Genomic DNA, 26645 nt, shown 5'->3' with positions numbered 1-26645 from the left:
GAGCAAAGATGAAAATACAATAAAATGGACAAAAACAATGCATTAAATTCCCAGGTAAAAATAGTGATCACAAGCAAACAAAAGATTTGCCATTCTCCTTTCCCTTTAGCTATTTGCTTAAAAGAAGAAAAAACTAAGTACCAAGATCTAGGAGAGGAGTACCTAAAGGCCATCTGTGAAAGTTTAAAACGCTTGCTCTTAACACAGACAAGAAGACTTGCACTATAAAGGAAGGGGTCTTGGAAAAGATCATTAAAAACTCCAGAATTTGTGTTTTTCTAAAACCCTAAGAGCCAAACCATTTGGGACACCTATCTTAATGTCTATTAATGACTCTGTGATATATTTGAATTTCAAAATAAACATCATAAGGAAGATACAAGGGAAAAGAAGAAGAATGATTCTAAGAAATAGGAAATATGGGGAGATAATGATAAAGCTGAGATTGTAACAGATGCTTCACCATTATCATCATCAATGGCTTTAGTGATACTGCTAAAAACTTAATATGAAAATAAAATATGGAGGACTTCCTAGGTGGCACAGTGGTAAAGAATCTGCCTGCCAATGCAGGGGACACGGGTTCGAGCCCTGCCCTGGGAAGATTCCACATGCCACGGAGCAACTAAGCCTGTGTGCCACAACTATTGAGCCTGTGCTCTAGAGCCTGTGAGCCACAACTACTGAGCCCATGTGCCACAACTATTGAAGCCCATGTGCCTAAGGCCCGTGCTGCACAAGAGAAGCCACTACAATGAGGAGCCTGTGCATCACAATGAAGAGTAGCCCCCGCTCTCAGCAACTAGAGAAAGCCAGTGTGCAGCAACGAAGACCCAACGCAGCCAATAAAATAAATAAATAAATAAATAAAAAGAAAAAATATGGAAAATAATTCTACTCATAATAACATCAAAAACATAAAACATCTAGGCATAAACAAAACGTACTATACAGGAGCATGGAAGAACACTAGAAAGCAATACTGAGGGACAAAAAATAAGTACAACAAAGAGTCATATATGTGACACTAAATTTAAAACAAGTATTGCAAAGATGTTGTTTCTCTCCAAATTAAACAATAAAACTAATCTAACCTGCCCCCAATTAAATAGTGAATTTTATTGGCATTATGAAAAGCAATTTTACAGTTTATTTGACATAAAAAGGATACAAAAAAAGAGCCAAAAAAGAAGAAATGTGGGAGGAACTGTCTTTCTTGAAACTGTAACTTATTTAAAAACAAGGATAATTAAGGCATAGAATTTTAGCATATGAATGAAAATGGAGTAAGATCGTATGTATGTGTGTATATATACACCCTAGGGAGCGATACACACACACACACACACACACACACACACACACACACAGTATGAATTCACAATATGATTCAAGTGACCTCTCTGATAAGTTCATAATGTGTTACTGAATAAAAGGTATTGAGATGATAAACTCATTTTTAAAAGTAACAAAACAAGCAAACAAAAAAATTAGATCCCTATCTTACTTTATTAGCTTTCTAGGGCTTTTACAGCAATGTACCACAGAGCGGTACCCCTACAGAGCGGATAGCTTAAACAACAGAAATAATTTTTCCCATAATTGTAGAGGCACGATATCGGGGTATCAACCTTATTGGTTTCTTCTGAAGTCTCTTTCCTTGGCTTGTAGATGGCTGCCTTCTTCTCCCTTTTTCTTCACACAGTCTTCCCTCTGTGTGTCTGTGTCCTAATCTCCTCTTCTTACAGGGGCACAAGGTCCATTGGATTAGAGCCCACCCATATGATCTCACCTTATCTTAATTACCTCTCAAAAAAGGCCTTATCTCCAAATGCAGTCACATTCTGAGGTACTGAGGGCTAGGACTTCAACATATGTATTTCGAGGGGACACAATTCAGCCCATAACACTTATATAAAATGTATTTCAAAAGAATAAAGGAATTTTTTTTTCAGAAAAATAACTAAAACAGTACCCTTTTGATCTCAATGCATAGGTTGCAGAGATTCTATGAACTTCCTAAAGTGTCAGGCAAAATTTTCTGTTTGAACATTTGTGCATGTTTCTGAGTGAGAGGCTTTATCTTTCATAAGCTTTATGAAAGTAGCTGTAATTAAAATTTTCTTTAAAGTTTAGAACACTAAACTAGGGGAACATGTAAGTGATATTTACATAATATTGAAGTAGGTAAAGACTCCCTAAGCTTAACAGCAAAAGCATATACCCTAAAGGAAAATGTGGATGGATTTGACTACATAAATATTAAACAATTCTTATGGGGAAAGAAACTGTTAACAAAGTTAAAAGTAAAATCCTGCTGGAAATAATTATAGCATAGATAGGGAGGTAGCATAAAATGGAGTTAAGCACACAGGTTTGAAATGGGATACACACACACACACACACCCTTTAATATCATCCTATTACTAGCTATGTGACTTTCCAAAGATTGTTTTCCTCTCATTCTTTCAAGTCTAAAATGGAGATCACAATACTATTTAAGAATTATTAAGAAAATTACATAGAATAAAATTTGCAAGTTCGTATGACTCATGTATTAATCAATAAATATTAAGAAGGCAAAGATTCTATGTATGTAATATAGATAATTGTAAAGGATTCTTTTTAAAAATATGAAAAAAATATATATCTTGAGGAAAAATTGGCATCAGACACGAACAGAAAACCTAGTTAAGTAGTACAAACGGTGAAAATCATCAGAAACAATATGTAGCCTCACACTCAGAATAGCAAGCAGGCCAGTACAAGTGGTTAGAGATGGTCCTAAATTGAACCTAGTTCATAATGCCTAGCATATGATAAGTATTTAATAAATAAGTATGAAACAAATAGTTCTTTAAAAAATTAGGTAATAAATTTAACTCATATCAATGTTTTAGAAGTTAAGAAAAATAGAATAAACCACATGAATAAATAAGATTAAAAGAGAAATAATTTCAAAGGAAATAAATGCATGAAGCAAATGACAGCAGAATTTAAAAGGAACTTTAAAAAGGAGCACAAATCAAGACAGTAGAATGACTATGATAACTCTAAGTTACCATACACTAAATATTTACAACAGAAACTCAAAATGGTAATGTAGTAAAACATTCCACAAGAAGGAGAAGGGAGGTGGGAAAGGCAGAATCACTGGGGTCAATCACTCATAAAAGTAGAATGAGTTCGGCAAAGTCCCGTGTTTTAGGAAGCCCCACTCCTACAGAAGTTGGAGAACCTCAGCTGCTTTCCCCAGTTGCACTCACCCTTTCCCCTTTCTGCTCATATTGTCATCACAGGTGCTATGGCTTTACAATTAAAATAGGGTCAGCTGTGTCACTTGCAGATGGTACAGACAGCCAAGGCTCTCCCCAGGCTCACCTTCCACTATGACAACCTCCTCCTTCATATGTTCAAAAATTATCCTGTCTTGGTTCATTGTGAAAAGGAAATTAGATGCCATATGTGAATGCACGTCAAAATTACAGTGCAACAGAATATTTTAACATTATAAATAATTCTTTAGAAGGGGTGATTCAAAAAACATCTGACCTTTGTGGTTTGAAAGGGTTCTGTTTAATGACTCAAAACGCCTGTGACTCTCACTAATGTTTAACCTTACCATTTTCCTCACAGCAATGCATTATCATCACTTCACTTACACCTATCTGGAGAACTGGGATGCCAGCCTTCCATAAACACAGTAGCAGTTCAGGGACCAGTGAAATCCCAGCTGACAAGAAAGGATAATGAGGCCACAAAACTGCTAGTATTCCTATGCTGGAAGATTGAGTATAAATCGATTAAGCATCAATGTCTAAGTTTTTGGTCCAATCACTTAGAAGAAAATACAGAATGCAAGAAAAAGAAAGAAAAGTAAAATATGTGGCCCCACATCACAATAGCAAGGTTATGATCCAAGCCACTAATACGGGAGCACGATAATTGAGAGCTGTCACTCAGGAGATCAGAGGAAGAAGGCACCTTAATTACATCACTTAAGCCAGCCTCCTAACTCCCAGACTAGCTTCCCTTCCCCTAAGGAAATGCCACTTCCCATTAGCCCCTATGTTTGTTAGTCTGAGTGTTTTACAAAGTGGACCATTTCATGCAGGAATTTATGAAACACATTTTTGTCATAAGATTGGATCACAGTAAGCAGACAGGGTTATGTGAAGCTTCAAGTAACAGAAAGAGAGCTCATTCTAAATTATTCATAGGAAATATGCCTCCAGACTGAAGAAATATCCCACGTGAGATGAACCTACATCAACACACACCTGCCCTATTTTTATTTTCCACTTTGGCTTGGCACCTTACATACACAAAGTCTTTCTGAGATTACTGTGGTTTGGTTGATTGCCAGTCGCTGATATTACATCATTGAAATGAGAACTACATTAGCTGTGCCTTTGATGTGCCCTGCATAAAGTGGAGACGGCAGAATATGTCCCTGAATATATGTAGCCTACATCTGGCTGTGACAAGATACAAATTTCTTCTACACTCTGAGTTGCATTACTTGAAGTGTTAATTTTCATAAGCTGAGATTTTTTTTAACTCACCAAATTAATTTTTTCAAATGGTAAAGTGCAGTTGATAATCTTAATATAAAACTCTCATTATTTTTCCAAGTTTAATTTTGCCCTATTTACAGCCCATTTAGATAAAGCAAATTAAAGAGGCCATTCTGCTTGTGTATGTGTGCTAGACTGTACACTAGCATGTAAATGAGGAATATCTCAGCTAGGTAGGCAATTTTCATACTGAATATGTATTTGTGTCTATATATTTATAAATGCATATATACCTTATTGCCACTTTGCAAAAATATACCTGAATTTATTCTTAGGTGGGCTCAAGAAGACATTTTTCTTTTAATTTCTCTCAGAAGTAACAAATTGTCTAGCTCCAGAATGTTGCTCACCATTACTGGTTGTGGCCTTAGGGACTGTTACTTTATTACCTTTCTGAACTGTACTTCAAAGGAATTAATTAATTGATGCTCTTAGCAGCCTCATCCTGACAAAAACATATGATACTCAAATGTTAAACATGGAACCTCAGATGAAACTGTCAGGAAAAAGCTGAAAGTGGTCATTAATATGGCTTTTGATAAATATCTGTTCAGCCTCACACTGTGCCTCGTCTGTTTTCATCGGGGAAAGTAGTTAATCTGATTGATGAAGATCCTGGTTCAGATTGTCTCCCATGCTGAGTTTAATAACAGCACATTTCCTCCCCCCCCCAAAAAAAAAAATCCTTTTTTTTCAGTGGAGATGTTTGTGATTTCTCATTTGATTGTCTTCAGGAGCACAAACTTTAAGTGGGGTCCCTGGCATTGCCTAAGAAGGTAAGAGTTCTTTAGTTTCACACAGCCCCATAAACTCAAGAGATGGGGCTGGTTTCCAGGCCCTAGCTCTTTGCAAGTTGAGGGTTAATGGGGATGCTGTCAAATACTAATGCTAACCCTCAAGGCATAGAAGAGCAAGCCCATCAGGACAAATCAGGCAGCCGGCACAGACAGGCTACAAGCTTGCCTCATTATCATTACCCACCATCTCCCATGAGCCGTAACTTTTTTTTTATCATAATTCAAATAGTTCCACTTGTAGATTAAGCACAGTCACAGCAATTGCGGACACAACAGAGAATGGGCTGTGCTTCATGGCATTCATGTTCAAACTATGGTGGAGCCTCCTAAGTTCCCTCTTCCCATCTGAATTGCTAAGTGTTGGCACACATCACTGTCCCCATCTTAGTGACAAATTAAGTGCAAGAAGATAGTTCAAACACTAGTCTGACTGGAAGCAGTAAAAGATCAGTTTTGAAATAATTTCTTAGTGTCAAAGTAATCAGCCACTATGAAAATTCAAGAAAAGAATGGAAAACTTCTCTTTTTCGTAGTCAACCACTTTGGATAACAAACATGATCAAATTATGAACCAACGCGTGAGTGAAAGAGAGAGCTTGGCGCTAAAGTCTCCATCCTTTTGGTAGAAGGCCTCCTATCATGCAGGCAGCTATACTGCTGCATTCAGTTCACTATCACAGATCAAGCAGAATGATCACTGTCATTTTATTTGTGGATGCAGACTTCAACATGCTCGTGCACCATCTAGACATATAACTGGGACCTTCAAACTCTGGAAGCTATTCACTCTCAGTGGTTTACCAGTACCTTTTCTGCAACAGTTAATAATAGGTTGCTGGATAAGAAGCTTCTGTTCAATTATTTTCTAAATGCCCTTCTAAATGGTATGTGTGTATAGAGACTTGCACAGTCTCTTGAAAAATGTGCTTCTTAAAGAAATCAGTACTATTTTCTATTAACCAATATTGAGTGGATAAGGTCAACACACTCTGAAATGAAACTGGCCTCTTTCTTAAATACATCTCTTGCTCATTAGGACTTTTTGCCCTTGATATTAACCTTCACCATCTGGCTGGAGATAGTGTTTGTTAGTTTTCTCCACTATAAAGTCATTTTTTCCCTCCTTTCTACAATGTATTCTTTGGAAGGAAATCACAATGTATATTCCACCCTAAGTGGGTGGGGAGTTATTCTTCATCTCCTAGAGGGCTAAGTATTGGGTAGGCCAAAAAGTTCATTCAGGTTTTTCCGTAAGATAGCATGGAAAAACCCAAGTGAACTTTTTGGCTGATGCACTATCTACAAAAATTATCTGTAATTTTTCTGCATTGTAGCTTGTCTACTCTCCCCATTTATTTATTCAATCATCCATTTATGTTAATACAAACTCATGGACATTTATTTTATAATTTCAGTTGTAAATTAATTGTAGTTTTTTTTTTTGCTCAAATTATTTCAGCTTTGGCCATTGGGAGTGCTTTCAATTTATCTCTGGCCATTAGAAGTGCTTTGAATTTATCTCGGTGTCATTTTGACATAGTTCTGTCAGTGTTAATTTTGTGGGTTTTGAGAGGAAGTGAGACACACTCCCTTACTTTCTAATACTATAAGATGCTTCAGGCTCACCTTGTATATTTTCTACCCCATTCCTAAAATCAGCCATATCTCCAAAGAGATCTAGTACCATTTTTGGAGACTGGTATTAGAAACCAAGATCTATATACCAGGACTACTGGAAATTATGGTTTAATTGGAAATCTCCATTCCAAAAACCAAATTATTTTGTATGTCTCAAATGATATCATCTTAAAATAAATTGGGCATGGGGAGCAGCGTGAAATCTTAGGGAAAATTTAAATCATGTATTTCAATGCTATGACAACCCATAAAAACTGTATGAGTGTTTCTCCTAGTAGAAGAGCATTTAAACACTGAAATACTATAGCCAAAAAAGAATGTTTTTTGAGGTATTGTGTCATTTTAGCATTTGACTGTTTTCTTAAATTAAATGTTTAAATGTTATTCCATATTTTAACTCAAAGTTAGTAGAAGAGGGAGGGGGTAGTGAGTAAGGCAGGATGAACATTAGTGACTATCAGAGAAATTAAAAACTGAATTAAAGAACCTTGATAATGCTTTTTTAAAATTAAAATCAGTAAATTTAGTTGCATTATAAAGATGTTTTACAAAAAAAGATAATTTGGAGAACTTTTCTTTACAATTAATTATTTCTTAATTAAACGTACAAGATCCCATTATTCCATCAGAGTAATTTAAATTCTGAAAATATAAAGTATATATCAGTGGCATCAAATTCCTTACTTTCATTCAAAAAAGGATACCCTGTCCCCAAAACCCAGTCTGTTAAATCAAACGTTGTTCATTCAAGAATGCAGAATTTAACAAGTGATAAAAAGGCCAGGACACTTCACTCAGGAGTCAAAGGAGGTTTCTGGTTTTCATTCATTTTTTTTAAACAAAAGTACAGCTGATGATATACAGAGAAACGCATATAGACAGAACCAGTGTCAAATGTTTATTAAGAATGATGTACATTGGGGGCTTCCTAGGTGGTACAGTGGTTGAGAATCCGGCTGCCAATGCAGGGGACATGGGTTGGATCCCTGCTCCAGGAAGATCTCACATGCCACGGAGCAACTAAGCCCATGTGCCACAACTATTGAGCCCATGTGCTGCAACTGCTGAAGCCCATGCACCTAGAGCCTGTGCTCTGCAACAAGAGAAGCCATGGCAATGAGGAGCCCGCGCACCACAACAAGCAGCCCCCACTCACCGCAACTAAAAGAAAGCCGGCGCACAGCCAAAAAAAAAAAAAAAAAAAGACCCAACACAGCCAATAAAATAAATATAAAAAAAAAAGAATGATATACACTGTATTTTATGAATACTTAGCTAAATAAATTGGTAAGGCAGAATAAGAACCTAAGAGATGATTCTGAGGAAGATATAATAAATTTTATTTTATTTCATTTGAACTAAGAATGTTTCTTAAAAATAGTATGAATTCTGGTTCAAAATGTTCTTGTTCTGTGAAGCTTCTTTGACTATTTCAAGTGTATATAGTGTATAAATAGTATTAACATATACAGTATACCTTGTATTTACTGATTTTATATTACTTAGCACATTGAATTATAATTGTGCTTTACATGTCTATTCTGTCAATTAGATTTATTTAATATGCTTTCAACAATATTTATAAAGAGTTTAGTCTATGATAGTTTTATGTAATGATTACGAGTACAAGCTCTGTAATTAAAGTGCTACATTCGGATCCTGAATCCACTACTTACAAAGTGTGTATTGACCTTGTGCAAGTTGATTCACCTTCCTGAATCTTAATTTCCTCTTCTAAGAAAGGATATCATATCAGGATATGTCATATATTTATCATTTATATCATATGATGTGTTGTTACCATCATAGTTCTAGATAAGAAAATGTCCTGTATATTCTGGAGATTCAACGCTAACATAATAATTTCTGCCCTCAGTGAGTTTTCATTCTATTGGATAGCACACAAGTAAAGAGCAGTTTTAATATACTATTATGATAAGACATACACAAAATACTAAGAACATACACAAATGGGCAAGTCATGTAGAATTTGAGGATTTAGGGAAGACTGACCTTCATTTCTTTCCTATTAATAGACAATTGGGCTAGTTGACATTCAGGTCCCTTTCAGCTCTCTTTGCATATATCATAATATTAGGGACAAAAGCCCAGGAGTACAGCCACAGTTGTTGAGATTTTGGTTCTCTCCCTTGTAAATAACAAAGGTTACCAAAACTACACACTTGTGGGGCCTGCAAAATTGCAAACTTCCCTTGATTTTGTTTTTATAGAAGCATTTATACCTCTAAGATGAGAATTTTCACTTGGGCACTTTATAAAATCCATCTGGTGATGAGTTAATGCCTGGGACAGCAGATAGCAGATCTCCAGAGCTGTTCTCTATCAGCTCATCATTTTGTCCTATCAATTTCCAGTTTCATGATCCTGCACAATTTTACAGGATCTGCAGATTCCGGATTGCTGAAATAAACTTTCAATGTATAATGTAGAAAGGAAACATTTATAACTTAGTGATTTTAAATACAAATATTTATTTAAGTAGATGTAAGTCTATTCAAATTGCCTCTTATGTGAGTTTTGGCAGATTCTGTCTTTCAAACAGTTGGCCCATTTCATCTAGTTATTAAATTTGTGATCATAGAGTTGTTTACAAGTATTGCTATTTTGTTGATAATTTTTTGCATCTATTAGATACCTTCACTGTGGTTTTCTTTTCTTGTAATGCCTTTTTCTGGTTTTGGTTATCAGAGTAATGCTGACCTCAGAATGAGTTAGCAAGTGTTCCTCTGCTCCTATCTTCTAGAAGAGATTGTAGAGAACTGGTATAATTTATTCCTTAAATGTGTGGCAGATTTCTCCAGTGAACCCATCTGCTTTATGTTTTGGAAAGTTATTAATACTGGTTCAGTTTCTGGAATAGCTATGTCCATCAAATTGTCTATTTCTTCTTGTATGAGTTTTGAGAGATTGTCTCTTTCAAGAGATTTGGTCCATTTCACCTAGATTTTTAAATTTGTAATCATGAAGTTGTTCCAATTATTCTATGATTCTTATAATGCCCTTAGTATCTATAGTAATGTCCCTGCTTTCATTTCTGATATTAGTAATTTGTATTTTCTCTTTTTTTTAGCCTTAATATAGGATTTTCAATTTTATTGTTTTTTTTTCAAAGAACTACCTTTTGGTTTTGTTGATTTTCTCTAGTGATTTCCTGTTTTCAATTTCATTGATTTCTACTCATTTTTATTATTTTTCTTCTGCCTACTTTGGATTTAATTTGCTATTCTTTTTCTAGTTTCCTAACATGGAAATTTAATTTTTTTTAGATTTTTCTTTCTAATATACGCATTCAATGCTATAAGTTTCCCTCTTAGCGATTCTTTTACTGCATCTCACAAATTTAATAAGTTGTGTTTTTATTTTCATTCAGCCTCAGTATTTTAAAATTTCTCTTGAAATTTCTTCTTTAAGGGATTTTTTCAAACTATCTTTCTGTTACTAGTCTCCAGTTTAATTCTACTATGTTCTGAGAGCAGACGTATAATTTTTGTTCTCAAATTTGTTGAGGTGTATTTTATGACCTGGAATGTCATTTATCTTGGTGATTGTGTCATGAGCTTCAGCAGAAAGTATATTCTTCTGTTCTTGAAGTAGTCAATAGATGTCAATTATATCTAGTTGATTGATGATGCTGAGTCCAACTATGTCCTTACTGACATGATTTTCTGCCTGCTGAATCTGTCCATTTCTGATAGAGAAGTGTTAGAATCTCTAATTGTAATAGTGATTCATCTATTTCTCTTTGTAATTCTATCATATTTGCCTCACAATGTTTTTAATTTCATGTTTTTTCCTTGTGGCTACACTTATAAAACTTTTTTTTTTTTTAAGTATAGTTGACTTACAATGTTATTGCCTCACACGTTTTGATCCTCTGTTGTTAGGAGCATACGTATCAATGATTCTTACGTCTTCTTGAAGAATTGAACCCTTTATCGTTATATAAGGCTCCATTTCACCCTGCTAAATTTCCTTGCTCTGAATCTTCTTTTTCTGAAATTGATATAGCTACTCACACTTTCCTTTAGTTAATGTTAACACGGCATTTGTTTTTCTATCACTTTAATTTTAATCTATATGTAGAGTTACATTTAAATTGGGTTTCTTATGAACAACATATAATTAGGTCTTTTTTTTTTTTGGCTGGGCCTCATGGCATGTAGGATCTTATTTCCCTGACTAGGGATCAAACCTGTGGGCCCTGCAATGGAAGCATGGCGTCTTAACCACTGGACCTCCAGGGGTTTTTGATTTACTCCAACATCCACTGTATTTTAATCAGTGTAGTTAGATCATTGACATTTAAAGTGGTTATTGATGCTAGCTCGATCAATATCTACCATATCTGCCACTGCCTTTATTTGTCGCCCTTGTTCTTCATTTCTATTTTTTGTCTTCTGCTATCTTTCTGTCTTTTGTGGTTTTAATTGAGCACTTCAAATAATTCCATTTTCACTCCTTGTTTAGCTTATCAGTTATCTTTTTCTTTTCACCTGTTTTATTGGTTGCCCTAGAGTTTATAATATGCATTTACAATTAATTCAAGTCCTCTTTCAAATAACACTATACAACTTCATGGGTAGTGCATGTCCCTTATAATAATTCTAATTCCTCTCTCTTATCTCTTACATCATTACTGTCATTCATTTCATATACACATAACCTTAAATAGGCCTACTACTACTATTCATAAGTATAGATAGTTGAATACAGTGTTGCTTCTATTTTGAACAAACTGTTATCTGTTAGATCACTTAAAAAAATAAAAAATTATTTTACCTTTCCGTACTTCTTCAATGCCCTTGCTTTCTTTATATAAACCCAAGCTTCTGACCTATATCATTTTCCTTCTCTCTTAAGAACTTTTTAATGTTTCTTAAAAGACAGGTCTACTAAATTCCCTCCCATTTTATTTGTCTGTGGAAGTCTTTATTTCTCCTTCACTTACTTGAGTGAAATGTAGTTGATGTACAATATCTCCTTTGCTTCTGAAGAATAATTTCACAGGGTAAAGAATTTTTTAATTATTTAATTCCTCAACACTTTAAATACATCATTCCACTCTCTTCTTGCTTATGTAATTTCTGAAAAGAATTCTTATCTTTGCTCCCCTATAGATAACTTTTTATTTCCTCTGGTTTCTTTCGAGATTTTATATTCACCTTTGATTTTCTGTAGTTTGAATTTGATATGTCTAGTTATAGATCTTTCTTGCACTTATCCTGCATTTATCTTAAGCTTATCCTAAATCTATGGTTTGGTGTCTGACATTAATTTGGGGAAATTCTCAATCATTATTGTTTCAAACATATCTTCTTTTCCTTTCTTTCTTCCCCTTCTGGCATTCTTATTATACTTATGTTACATCTTTTGTGGTTGCCCCACAGTTCTTGTGTAATCTATTTAAATGTTTGTAGTATTTTTTTTTCTTTTTGCCTTTCAGTATTAGAAGTTTCTACTGACATATCCTCAAGTTCATAAATTCTTTTCTCAGCTGTGTCCAAGCCCATCAAAGGTATCCATCATTTCTATTAGAGTTTTTAATCTCTGGAATTCTTTATTCTTCCTTAAAATCCCAGCTCTCTGCTTAGAATGCCCATCTGTTCTTGCATACTGTCTCTTTTATCCATTAGAGCCCCTAGCATAATAATCATAGTTGTTTAAATTCACATTCTGATAATTCTAACATTCCTGTCTTATGAGTCTGCTTCTAATGCTTTTTGCCGTTTCAAACCGTGGTTTTGACCTGTGGTATGTCTTGCCTTGTAATTTTCTTGATAGTAAGACATGACGTACTGAGTAAAAGGAACTGAGGTAAATAAGACTTTAGTAACATGGTGGTAAGTGTGGAATGAGGGGAAGCATTCTATAGTGCTATAATTAAATCTTAGTCTTTTAGTGAACCTGTGCTTCTTAACTGTGAACTTCACAATTGCGTCTCAGGTTTTCCCTGTCATTTTGTGGGACAGTAGGCCTACAGTGGTCCTCCCCCACATGGAAAGTTACAGTGCACTTAAGTTCCTTATTTCCCTCACCTGATGTGGAAGCATAGAGTGAGCAGGAGTTGGGCGTTTCCCTTCCACTAGATCAGTTTGACTCTGATAATACTTCAGTAGTCTAGCCTCTTGAATAGTTTCTTCTGAGGGTAGGCTTTGTTAAAAAGGACAAGATGCTCTGGCATGTTTCGAAATGGTTCCTGTCCCCTCCTGCTAGAAGCATGAGGGTTTTTTTGTTTGTTTTCCCTCTAATATTCACCATGGGAATCTAGTATAGCTCCTGGAGGTAAAACTCACAAAGGTATATAGTCAATCCGTACCACCTCCCACTCCCTTGACTAGGTCCCCCTATGGTTTTTACCTCTCTGAGTTTTCTACCCTGAGCCCCAACAACTTGTCAACTACAGTTCAGGTTTTGCTATCCCAGTACTGTTTCCTGTGGAGACTTCTCCTTGAGAATTTAGGCTCCAGTCAGTTGTGATTCTTCGTGTTTCCCTGTCTGTCTCTCCAATTTGGTGGCAGTGTTTTTTGCCCTGTGACCTCACTTCTTGGAATGATCTGAGAGTTGTTGATTTTTCAGTTTGTTCAGCTATTTGTTAAGACAGGATGACAACTTCTAAGCTCCTTATGTACTGAACTGAAAACGGGAAAATTATCCTTATATTTTTGTTAGTCTCTTTAAGATTGAATACAACCAAATTTTTAAATCCTATCTAGAATCACTATCTTTTAATTGCTATTTTCTGTGATTACTGATACACTTAGATTATTTCTAACATTTTCCCTACTCTTTTTCTTGCTCTTTTTTCCTTTCTTCCTCCTCTATTTATTTTGATGTATTTATTATTTTTAATTTTCATTTTTCCTCTTCTTCATTTTGGATACATTCAATTTCTATTCTTTTAGTGATTTTGGCATTATATTTAACAGTAGTTATATTTTTTAGTATCCACATGGTCCTTTCAAGCAATACAAGAAGACAAATCACTCTCTCTCACCACCTCCCTAACTTACAAGGCAATGTTATTCAGCATTTTATATCTTTTTTCAATTAACACTGTAAACGCTAAACTTTTTTTTTCATGCAAAGTTTATGTATAACACACATATTAACCAGTTCCTGTGTTCATCATTTTTTCTTCTCAGTCCTTCTGAATTAAATCAAAATCCTTTTCCATGAAATATATTCTACAGGAAGAATTTTTGGTGTAAGTTCTCTTAGTGTTAAATGCTTTTTACTTCTGTTTGTCTGAAATCGTTTTGATTTTAAGCCCTAATTCTCAAAATATAAATTTGGTTGTTATATAATTTTAGGTTGTTATTTTTTTTATCAGCACACAGAAAATATGATTTAATGATCTTCTGCTATGAGTAGTTGAGTTGCCAGTTTACTTACAAATAAAATCTGTGGGGTTTTTCTCTTTATTTTAATTCCTCTGACTTCTAAGAACTCAATTTTACGTTTGGTGTTCTAAGTCTATGATACGTTTATCTGAGTATCCTTTTATTTATCTTGTGTGGAATATTGAAATCTAGTGGGGCTCCTGAATCTGTGTTTTGCTGTCTGGGTCATCACTTTTTACTGTGCATATTGCCTCTCATATGTTTTACCTATTATTTGTTGATTAGATACATTAGACATGCTCATTCTAATTTCAGTGTCTTCTAACCTCTCATTCATATTTTCCATCTCTTTATCTTTCTGTACTGTTTTGTAATTCCTCCCTCTCAATTTTGCAAGCTTACTAATTCTTTTCCTTACCTGTGTCATTTTGCTGTTTAATCCATCCATACCATTTTTAATTTTTGTACCTTCCATTTTTTATTTATATTTTTCTTTTTAAAATATTGAATTTATAGTGATATTGCAATATTTGAATGCTTCACAGATTTATTTCAGTTATCAATTGTTTTTGGCAGCTCTAGTCATAGAGGCTAAGTTCCTCCCATATTTTGAGATTCTTAGCTCTGGTTTCTTTTACTTGAAGTTTATGTTAATATTTTAAGTTGTGTATTGAAAATGCATTCCTCCAGAAATGATATGCTTTCGCGTGCCAGGCTTCTGAGAGCACAACAAATTCAGGTCCATTTTTAAAAATATTTTAGATTACAGTTGTTTTTTGTTTTGTTTTTGTTTTCACCAGATAGGCACAAATCTCAATTGAGATCCAGAAACTGCTTTCAAATATTCAAAGCAAAATCCCTCCCACAACATCACTATCTAGCATCAAGTTTAAATAGACAAGTTTTGTTTATTTTCCATTTTGGGCATAAGGTTATTTTTAGTTCTCTCTTATACTGAGTTTGTATCCATCTGCAGTTTCAGCTTTATTCCAGTGTCTTCAATTAGGTTTTCTACTTGGGCAGTTTCTAGGATTAGTCCCTGACCCCTGCCTACCTTATGGTTATCAAAATAAGCTCCTTTTATCACCAGAGTTAAGGAGGAATCTACAGGTTCAAAACTGGCTTGATGCACTGTTTATGGATTCCAACATTCATGCTATCTTTGCCTTTTGAGGATTCTTCACTGTCTTCACTAAGCAATTTATTAAATTTTCTTCCAAATTTGTTTTATTTATTAGTATTTGTTGTTTATGTTACTGTTTCCTGGGAAATGCTTATTCAGAGTATCAAGTACTTCAAACTGCAGAAACAGAAGTTCCCATTCTTCCCTTAATCTCTCTCTTAATCTCTCTGTATCAGGATTTTTCACACACAAGTCCACTGAAACCACCCTTTTCAACTCCAAAGATTCCCGTGTTGCCAAACCCAAATGTTATTCATACTTGTTACTCAGTACTCATCATCACATGACACTGTTATGCTTCATTCTTTTTGAAACGCTTTTTTTCCATTGGTTTCCAGGTATTACACTTCCCTGGTTCTCCTCTTTCCACACATATTGCTCCTTCTCAGTCAACCCTTTCATCCTTCCCCTTTTATCTTTTACAGCATAGTCAATCATAAAATGGAAAGTTATTTTCTTATTTGTTGGAAGCCCCATTACATTTTGACTCTTAACCATCTTGTTCATCACTATATTCTCAAAACCTAAAATAATGTCTGACATAAAAATAGTGCACCAGTGTGAAAAACAGCTTAGGTAGTGTTTAAGGACAGTGGGGACTCTAGGGCCAGACTGACTGAGCTCAAATCCTCATTCTGCTGTGTGCTATGAGCAAGCTACCAAATCTTCCCATAACTTACTGTAAAATGTTACTTAACTGTAAATGGAAATAATCATAGTATCCACCTTGGGACTAAATGGAGTCAATAAAAGTAAAAGTGCTTAGAGAATTTCCTGGCATAAAGTTAACACTCAATAAATATCAACATGCTATTGTAGTAGCAGGGAGCAAATAAATGCTTGTTGAATTATCTATGAAATAAATTTAAAACTTAGGAACTAGTTATTTTTAAGAGAGAATAGTTCGTATTAGATCTATTTTTTTTTCCTCTATGAGAATACACTCTATAAAAAGAGGATATACTGGGACTTCCCTGGTTGTCCAGTGGTTAAGACTACACCTTCCAATGCAGGGGGTGCGAGTTCGATCCTGGTCAGGGAGCTAAGATTCTATATGCCTCACGGCCAAAAAACCAAAATAATGAAAAACAGAAGCACTATTGCAACAAATTCAATAAAGACTTTAAAAAAATGGTCCACAGCAAAAAACTTTTTTTTTTTTTTAAAAGAGGATATGCCAAAAAAGAAAAAGAAAAAAAATGTATACCATTAAGGAGTTAATTATGGGCATGCTTACTTCAGAATCATAAACTAGGGTTTTTATAAATATTTTAAATAAAATAAAAATGTTAACACATTTTTACCATTGATTCTATGTCACATTTGATCAGTTACATTTCATTTTGATAATATGTGGCAAAAGTTATTGTCAAATAATCAGAAATAAGTGGGTTGAATAAACATTATAACATTTCTGTCTATTTTTATTCAAAATATGAGAAAATAGATATCATTGAATGGCCTTCTTCCTATTTCAGCAAGTTGAAATACTTTTAAATTTGACTTGCTCACTGTATTAGTCAACTTCAGATAAGTTTTTCTGCAGTAACAAATCCACATTCTTAATGAGTTTACCTTAAAAGAGTAAAGGATTCTCACTTCCTGTCATATAATCATTATGGGTTGGCAGCAGTGTAGCTTCTTTCCTCCTAATTTTGGGACTCAGGCAATCTGGAATAAAGGAGCAGCCCTAGCTAGAGAATTTTGTCTTATGACAGAAGGAAAAGACACTATGGCAGAACCATACAATGGCTCTAAGGTACATACTTAGACATTGGCACAAAGCCCCTTTACTCACATTTCATTGGCCCAGGCAAATCATACATCAAGTGTGGTGTCAGTGAAGCAGGAAGCCATAATCGCCTTGTGAAGAGGGGCAATGCAAGTCACATGTCCAAACGTGATATTAAAAGCATGGGGATGTACAACCTCAAAATACAGAGGAAAAAAATTATCCTTAAAGATCTCCCACCCCCAAGTTAGAAGGAGGTGGGGGGGGTGCATGTAATCTAAGTATCTAGTTTAAATCATACTTCAAAAGCCATTTCCATAAACAATAAAAGAGTAGTTTTCATTATAATTAATTCATCAATTTAGCCAGTCTTTATGATAATACATATTATTACATTATTTGCCTACAGTTATTACCATTAATTATGAAACTGGCAAAAATGGACAATTTGTGTATGCCATAGTCTGTCATTCATTGGAAACAGAAGTTAGGGCTCTTTGCTCAATGAATTTAGACATTTAGTAAGACTCACCTTCTAAAATGTTCTTATATAAACTGTACACTATTTTCTCCTACTGTTTAATTTATGACATTAGCTTCTTGAATAATTAGCTATACCAGGAACTGAGATACAAGAAAAATTGACTCAGTCTCCTTTATTTTTCCAAGCAAGATATTCAGAGACAAAGATGCAATAATTTTTGCAATTTCATGGAAATTTTCCAAGGGAAAGTACCAATTTCACGGTGACATCTAGGGAAATGTGATGATTTCATGCGGATTTAATTCTCTGTTCCTAAACCATCCACAAACACAGCTCACATGAGTGTAAAAACAGAGTTTTCTGTAGAATTTTCAGTATCCTCAATACGAAAATAAATGAACAGGTGAAGTAGACAATTTTGAAGGTTAGAGAATTTTATCTTAGAAAAATTAGGGGAATAATCATATATTCTCTTGAAGAAAACTATTCAAAAATGTGAATTTAGATTAAAAAATATTTCAAATCAAATTCCCCACTGACAAATATCTAATTTAATTTTCACACAAAATTGCCAATTTTTCCACAAATTACACAAATTGTCATCTGACAACAGCTTACAAAATTTTGTAAATGTTGACTATTGACGTAAAAAAGATTTTTAGTTAATTTTTAAATATGTTTTAAAAATAATAATATATCATGATATGACAACTTACAGTTCTGTGTACAAATGGATATTGTTGTGTATGATCTTCATTAATACATCAAGACATAAACAGCCAGGCCTTTAGTTTCAGTTTTTGTCGCACATAAAAATGATAAATTCTCACTAAATCAATTTAAGACATAGAGTTCTTGTGACAGCTGACATTTAATAAAACCAACACACCAAAAAATGATGTAACCAAAGCTTAAGGGTCAAACTACTTCCTGCATAAAGATTTTCTTCAAGCCCTCTACTTAGTGTGCCTCCAGAAACTATTTTCTTTCTTTTTTTTAAGGATTTTTATTGAGATATAATTCATGTACAATAAACTGCATATATTTAAAGTGTACAATTTGATTTTTTTTCTTATTAGTAATGTATATATGGCAATCCCCAATCTCCCAATTCATCCCACTCCAACCCTCCCCTCCAACCCCCTCTTTCCCCTCTTGGTGTTCATATGTTTGTTCTCTACATCTGGGTCTCTATTTCTGCCTTGCAAACTGGTTGATTTGTACCATTTTTGTAGATTCCGCATGTATGTGTTAATATACAATACTTGTTTTTCTCTTTCTGACTCACTTCACTCTGTATGACAGTCTCTAGGTCCATCCATGTCTCTACAAATGTCCCAGTTTCATTGCTTTCTACAGCTGAGTAATATTCCATTGTATATATGTACCACATCTTCTTTATCTATTCATCTGTTGATGGATGTTTAGGTTGCTTCCATGTTCTGGCTATTGTAAACAGTGCTGCAATGAACACTGGGGGTGCATGTGTGTTTTTGAATTATGGTGTTCTCTGGGTTTATGCCCAGTAGTGAGATTGCTGGGTCATATGGTAATTCTATTTTTAGTTTTTCAAGGAACCTCCATACTGTTCTCCATAGTGGCTGTATCAATTTACATTCCCACCAGCAGTGCAAGAGCATTCCCTTTTCTCCACACCCCCTCCAGCATTTACTGTTTGTGGATTTTCTGATGATGCCCATTCTGACTGGTGTGAGGTGGTGATACCTCATTGTAGTTTTGATTTGCATTTCTCTAATAATTAGTGATGTTGAGAAGATTTTCATGTGCCTCTTGGCCATCTGTATGTTTTCTTTGGAGAAATGCCTAATTTGGTCTTCCACCCATTTTTTTATTCGGTTGTTTGCTTTTTTGATATTGAGATGCATGAACTGTTTGTATATTTTGGAGATTAATCCTCTGTCTGTTGCTTCGTTTGCAAATATTTTCTCCCATTCTGAGGGTTGTCTTTTTGTCTTATTTATAGTTTCCTTTGCTGTGCAAAAGCTTTTAAGTTTCATTAGGTCCCACTTATTTATTTTTGTTTTTATTTCCATTACTCTAGGAGGTGGGTCAAAAAAAAGACCTTGTTGTGATTTTGTCAAAGACTGTTCTTCCTATATTTTCCTCTAGGAGTTTTATAGTGTCTGGCCTTACATTTAGGTCTTTAATCCATTTTGAGTTTATTTTTGTGTATGGTGTTAAAGAGTGTTCTAATTTCATTCTTTTACATGTAGCTGTCCAGTTTTCCCAGTACCACCTACTGAAGAGGCTGTCTTTTCTCCATTGTGTATCCTTGCCTCCTTTGTCATAGATTAGTTGACCATAGTTTATCTCTGGGCTTTCTATCCTGTTCCATTGATCTATATATCTGTTTTTGTGCCAGTAAGAAACTATTATCTTTTGATTCTATTTTATCTCATTGAAATACCTCATATGACTCTTCTTATCTTGGGAAGAAAAGGAAATAAAAGAATTAAGTTAAGGGAGTCATAGAAATATACAAGGTAAGACTGTTACTAGTGTTCTTGGAGTCTCCTAACCAAACTGCAGCAACAACCTTCCTTATCTCCCTGCCTTGCACACAATGCAGTTATTCCCACATGAAAAGGTATTCAGTAAATACTAAGTTACAAAACAAGGAACTGTGTCTATGAATATAATGTAATGAGCGGTATCCTGATGATGGTAAACCAGACCAAAAGTGATGCCAAGAAAAAAGTACTAAAAATGACTTGAATATGTAACTATTTTAAAGTTAACTAAGATCATGGAAAAGTTAAAATGACTACTTTAAAATCTGCTAAAATTGTGAAACACATGTATTTTTTCCTTAACTCATTTTAAGTGTAGGGACAACCTGTATGTACTTATAATATTTGCATCTTGACTGTGTTCCTACGAATGAAGTTATACATTTATATCTATATACCCATACAAACTCATAAATTATGTCAAAAATCACAACTCAACCATTTTCAGAGTTTTATGATAAAACAGAAGCATACTAATGAAAATTCCTAGTGATTATGACTGCTTTGGTTTTCTTTATTAGCAGTAATGGGAATTGAATTATAGCAATTATTCTCCATATAATTCTCTCCTTTCCCTTTAAGTTGGCAAGACATTATTTTCTCTGCTTTACCACTTAGTACTTTAAAAATACCTTATTAACTATGTACTTTTGATTATCAAAGACAGTGTTGCTAGAATCAATCAAAGAATAAAGAGGCACAAATACAGTGTGGGAAGGTAGGTAGGTAGGTAGTCAGGGCTAAATCATGCAAAGCCCTTTGGCTGTGGAATGGAGGTTAGATTATATTTCAGAAGCAATAGGAAGCTTACAGCATTATTGAGCTTTTTTTTACAAGCAGTATTGAGACATGCTCTGATTTATATTTTGAGTATGTCTCTCTGGTGTATGTGGAGAATGGTCTGGAAGTGGGCATGAGTAGAAGCCTTGCATGTCAGGCTAACGTGTCTGGAGATAATTGTTAACAGTAAAGAAATTGGACCAATTCTATACATTTTTGAAAGAGAATTCTGAGAAAGTGTATGTTGGAAAACTGTTGTAAATAGGCAAATGTGTGTGGAAACAATATGACATGAAGTAGAGAAATGGCAGTAGGAGTGAAAAACAGAACACCTAAATGAGAAAAGATAGAAAAATTTGCCCATTTTGGTAACTTAGAGATGGAGGTTAGGTTGAGAGGACAAAGCCATTACCAATATTTTATGCTAGCAACGTGAAGTGGACAGCAACTTAAGAAACAGAATGTTGAACAGAATTTGGGAGAGCAACTCAAATTTTGAAGATGTTGTAATAAAAAATAAAGAACACGAAGATATAAAACAAACTTGAAAATTATCTTTAGTAAAGAAGCCTAGAGTTGACAGCCATTAAAATAAAAGTCATAAGAATACACAAATTCACTCAAAGCAAATATAAAGATAAAAAGAGATGGTGATAGAACCTTGAAGATCACTTATATTTAAGTAATGGGTCAAGGATGAAAGCATGGTCCAAGTCTCTCCAAACAGCCTATGATAATATCTTCTGTAATCGTGTGAATAATGCATCATGTGATTTAGTGCTAATTACTGTCTCATGATTCTAAATAGCAAGCTGAGGATATTTAATCCCTTCAATATCTTAATAACATCTGATAATCTATATACCCTGAACTACTTCTAAATGTCTCTCCAGTATTCTTATCAATAATGGATATTGAACTTTTATATTTTGGCTAATGTTTTCAAGATCATCAGATAGCACCAGCTGCTGGTAGCCAATTTTTTTTAAACTGCAACAGTATGAACACAAATCTGTTAAATACACTGACATTATCAATGTGGAAACAGCTATTATGGAATAGCAATTGATCATCACTACTGAACCCAAAAGACAATGGCTGGTTCAGGGAAAATGTTTCAATGCTCAGACTAAATTATTGCTGTGTGCATTATTTATTTTCTCTGCACAGCCATAACAATAACAAAGCAGAAAATAAACAGGAATGTTTTAATTTTCTGAGGGGGACATTGGGGTCTTGTAAATGAATATGGATTTTTGAAAAGCTCTCAAGCAACAGCTTGAAGTCATAAGAAATGGAATTATGATAAAATTATTTCAGTGCTTCTAAGGTAAAATTTGGACTTTCTGATTCTAGGTAAAGTTATATCCCAAATGGTAAAGCTGACTGTAGGTGTAAGAAAACTTGGGTCACTTGATGACACTAATTATGCATTTTTTTGTTATTTTTTAATTAATTAATTAATTTCATTTGTTTACTGGCTGCATTGGGTCTTCGTTGCTGCACATAGGCTTTCTCTAGTTGTGGTGAGCGGGAGCTACTCTTCATTGTGGTGCGTGGGCTCCTCATTGTGGTGGCTTCTCTTGTTGCAGAGCACAGGCTCTAGGCATGTGGGGTTCAAAAGTTGTGGCACAGGGGCTCAACAGTTGTGGCTCAAGGGCTCTAGAGCACAGGCTCAATAGTTGTGGCCCACTGGCTTAGTTGCTCCACAGCATGTGGGATCTTCCCAGAGCAGAGTTAGAACCTTTGTTCCCTGTGCTGGCAGGTGGATTCTTAACCACTGTGCCACCTAGGAAGTCCTGCATTATTTTAAAGCAACACTTGATATAATGTGACCCTTATGAAGGCAGCAACCAAATATTATTTTGCTCAACACTGTGCCTGGAACTGAAGAAAGTTTTAAATTATTTATTAAATCTATATATGAACAAATACATGCATGCATAAAATGCAGTAATTTAGCCATAGCACTAAATTCATGCTAAGAAAGACGTTCCCGACAAAAAACAAAAAAACAAAAAAAAACCAGGGAAGCAACAGAGAACCCAAGAAACTCTAATTCCAGTTGAAGAGATTAACTTACATTTTTTTGTATACACTCATAACAATGCCTCTAACTCAAAGTTATGTTTCACATTTTATGACTTTCTGGGGAAAATAATACTTACTTGTTTGTTTCTCAAATTAAATTTTATCCTCAAAATAAAATACAAATTACAACTCTACAAATACAACTTACAACTCTTTAAATGGACTGGGTATAACATGTTGATAACAGACATACTTGACTAGACAGTCTAGTTAACAGATAGTGCTGGCTAATGCGATCAGTGCATATAGTTGAAATAGTCAACTATGAAACTGAGGAAGACAAAATGAAGGCCAACATTTCAGAGTTCTATTGCAAAGTGAAATAAATGAATAGTTATCCTGGTGTTTGGATTCTGTTTGAAATGTTACATGTGGCATTTTCCAACAAAAGATGCAATTAACGTCATGGCTGGCACTGTCATATTGCATCGGAAACACTTCACTGGATGTCTGTCAAAATCAAAGCAGCTGTCACAATTTAACATAAAAAAAAAAAAAACTATTTTAAAGAATTTCCTGTATACTGATGTGAAGTCAAACCAGTAATTACACAGATAACAGCCAGAAATTCAGACTAGAAAATTAATATATTTTGCCCGAAAAATAGTTTTGCTTTACTCTTTCTTGAGATTTTTTTGAAGGTGTGACTTTGAAAAAGGAGCAACTCACAAAGTTGGTAATACTATTATGACATTAACTTGCCATTCTAAGGAGCAAAAGGCATTTTTTTCTACTAAGTGCCACCTCAGTTGCCTGCCATAAAAATGTAGCATTTTATTTCTTAAAACTTTCCTATCCTTAGGAACAATATGTTACTCCTTTCAGTCTCAAGATTATTGGGCTTCTACAGAGACATTCATTTCAGTGATTGAGAAGAGGAAGCATAGATAACTCACAAAGCAAGCAAGTGACCTTGCAAATAAACTTCAGGCACCTAAGATTGTATATATTGTATATTTGTGAAAACAAGTACACAATTTCCTTTTTTCTTTCACTATTCTGCAAATAAAAAGATTTTGAACATGAAATCTAAGAGAAAATACACTTATGGATGTTCTTAAAGCTTTCAATTAGAATAACGATTTCTGGAATGTAGTTAGCAATTTGCAGGTGCCTGTCTGTGAGGCTCTTAAAGATAAATTGTAAATAGGCCCAGAACAGAGCTTTTGATATGACCTTGAGAGGGTCATTTTACCTTCCTAATTCCACATTCCTTTGCTTTCAAAAGCAGGATTTTTTTCCCCCTTTTTCTTTAATTTAAGCTTTAGGAAAATAAAAAATTATACAGATATTTAAAGTATACTATCCCCAAGAGATACTGATTTTAAGGTCAAGTAAGTATGGGAACTGTATCTACTTCATCCCCTTCTCAGAGATTAAAGCATCTTTCATCTGAAGTATATGCCAAAGATTTTTTTTTTAATTTGAAGAAAGCCTTGAACCGTAGTTTACTGAATAAGAACAAATCATCTTTGTATCTGTGAGAAGCCTTTCTTGGAAGGATGGATTGAGAGTTTGTAGCCCAACTACCTAGGAAAGAAGTTCCAAAGACTTTTGTGTTTTCAGATTTTAAAAGATAATTTACCAACTCCTTGGTTAAAAGACTAACTACAGACTACAAGGATCTGAACCTGCAAAGACTCATTACCTATTACCACAGGGCACAGGCTTCATCTGTCAGGTCAATCTCCAAACATAATTTTGTTTGGTAGTAAGATGAAATAATAGTAATAAACCAATCACATGCCAATTCACTTGAAAGAATCCAAAAGACCCTAATTGAACTATGTAAATTATGTTTTTGACAATAAATATATAAAATATAAAACACATAAGCAAGTTTAAAGGGTAGAGTTGCTGATATCTCTGTTAATAAGTGAGAATTTAGGTAACTAGAGAATGGTCACCAATTTTGTGTTTTGTTTTGTTTTGTTTTTGTCTGGGTGTAAAGTCATATGGAGGCATAGAGTATGGGAGGAATCTGAACAAACTGCCCACCTCCCCCAAAAAACAAAAAACACTTTAGTTTGGAATGGGGAGCTAAACTCTGTACTTCATTTGAAATTCTGTCACTTAAAAAAAAAGGGGGCTGCACAATTCAATCAAAGAAACTTTTCAACAAATGGTGATGAAGCACTTGGATATCCAAATGCAAGACAAATTAAACTTAACCTAAGAATCACATTTTGTACAAACATAATGAATCACAAATCTAAATGTAAAAATAAAACTTTCAGGAAAAAAACATAAAAATCTTTGGGATTTACAGCTAGGCAAAGAGTTCTTAAACCTGACACCAAAAGCAAAATGAAATTTTAATAAACTGGACATCAATAACATTATCAACTTGCTTTGCTAGAGTCCCTGTTAAAGGATGAAAATACAAGCTACAGACAGGACAAAATACATGTTTGCAAATCACATATCCAACAAAGGATGAGGCTATAGAATATACAACTACCAAAACTCAACAATTAAAAAAAAAACCCAATTAGAAAATGGGAAAATCACTGGTGTGAATGTGAAAAGGTAGAGCCCTCTGGAAAACAGTTTGACAATCTTTTTAAAAACTAAGCGTGCAATTACCATATGACCCTGCAACTATACTTCTGGGTATTTATCCCAGAGCAAAGAATAGTTACATTCACACCCATAAAAAACAGTACACAAATGTTTATAGCAGTTTATTTGTAATAGCTAGTAACTGGAGACAGCCCAGATGTCCTTCAACTGGTGAATGATTAAACAAACCACAGTAAATCCATAGCAGAGAATGCTATTCAGCAATTTAAAAAAAAGAAGTACTGATATACACAAAAACTGGGATCAATCAGAAAATTATGATAAGTGAAAAAAGTCAATCCCCAAAGGTTTGATATTATATATTATAGGCTGGATGTTTTGTGTCCCTCCAAAATTCCTATGTTGAAGCCCTAACCCCCAGCGTGATGGGTTAGATGGGGTCATAAGGGTGAAGACGTCATGATGGGAATAGTGCCCTAAAAGAAGAGATACCAGAGAGTTTGCTTATGCTCTCTCTCCATAATGTGAGAACACAATTAGAAGGCACTCATCTCCAAGAAGAGAGTTCTCACCAGGAACTGAATTGGCCAAAACATTGATGTTGGACTTCCTAGCCTCTAGAACTGTGAGAAAATAAATTTGTTGTTGAAAGCATTGAATCTATTATATTTTGTTATGGCAGCATAAGCAGACTAAGACACTATATGATTCCATTTATATGACATTTTTGAAAAGACAAAATTATGGGACTAGAGAATTGATTAGTGGTTGCCAGGGGCGAAGGAATGGGTAGGGGCAGGAGAAAAAGTGTGGCTAAAAAGAACCTATATGAGGGATTGTTATGGTAGGGAAAACGTTTTGTATCTCCACTCTATCAATGTTAATATCCTGGTTATTGTATTATAGCTTAGAAAAATGCTGCTACTGGAGTAAACAGAGTAAAGGGTA

Source organism: Hippopotamus amphibius, chromosome 4 (genome assembly GCF_030028045.1).
Source record: "Hippopotamus amphibius kiboko isolate mHipAmp2 chromosome 4, mHipAmp2.hap2, whole genome shotgun sequence".
Lineage (NCBI taxonomy): Eukaryota > Metazoa > Chordata > Mammalia > Artiodactyla > Hippopotamidae > Hippopotamus > Hippopotamus amphibius.
The sequence above is the reverse complement of the archived record's forward strand: the minus strand, read 5'-3'. Positions refer to the sequence as shown.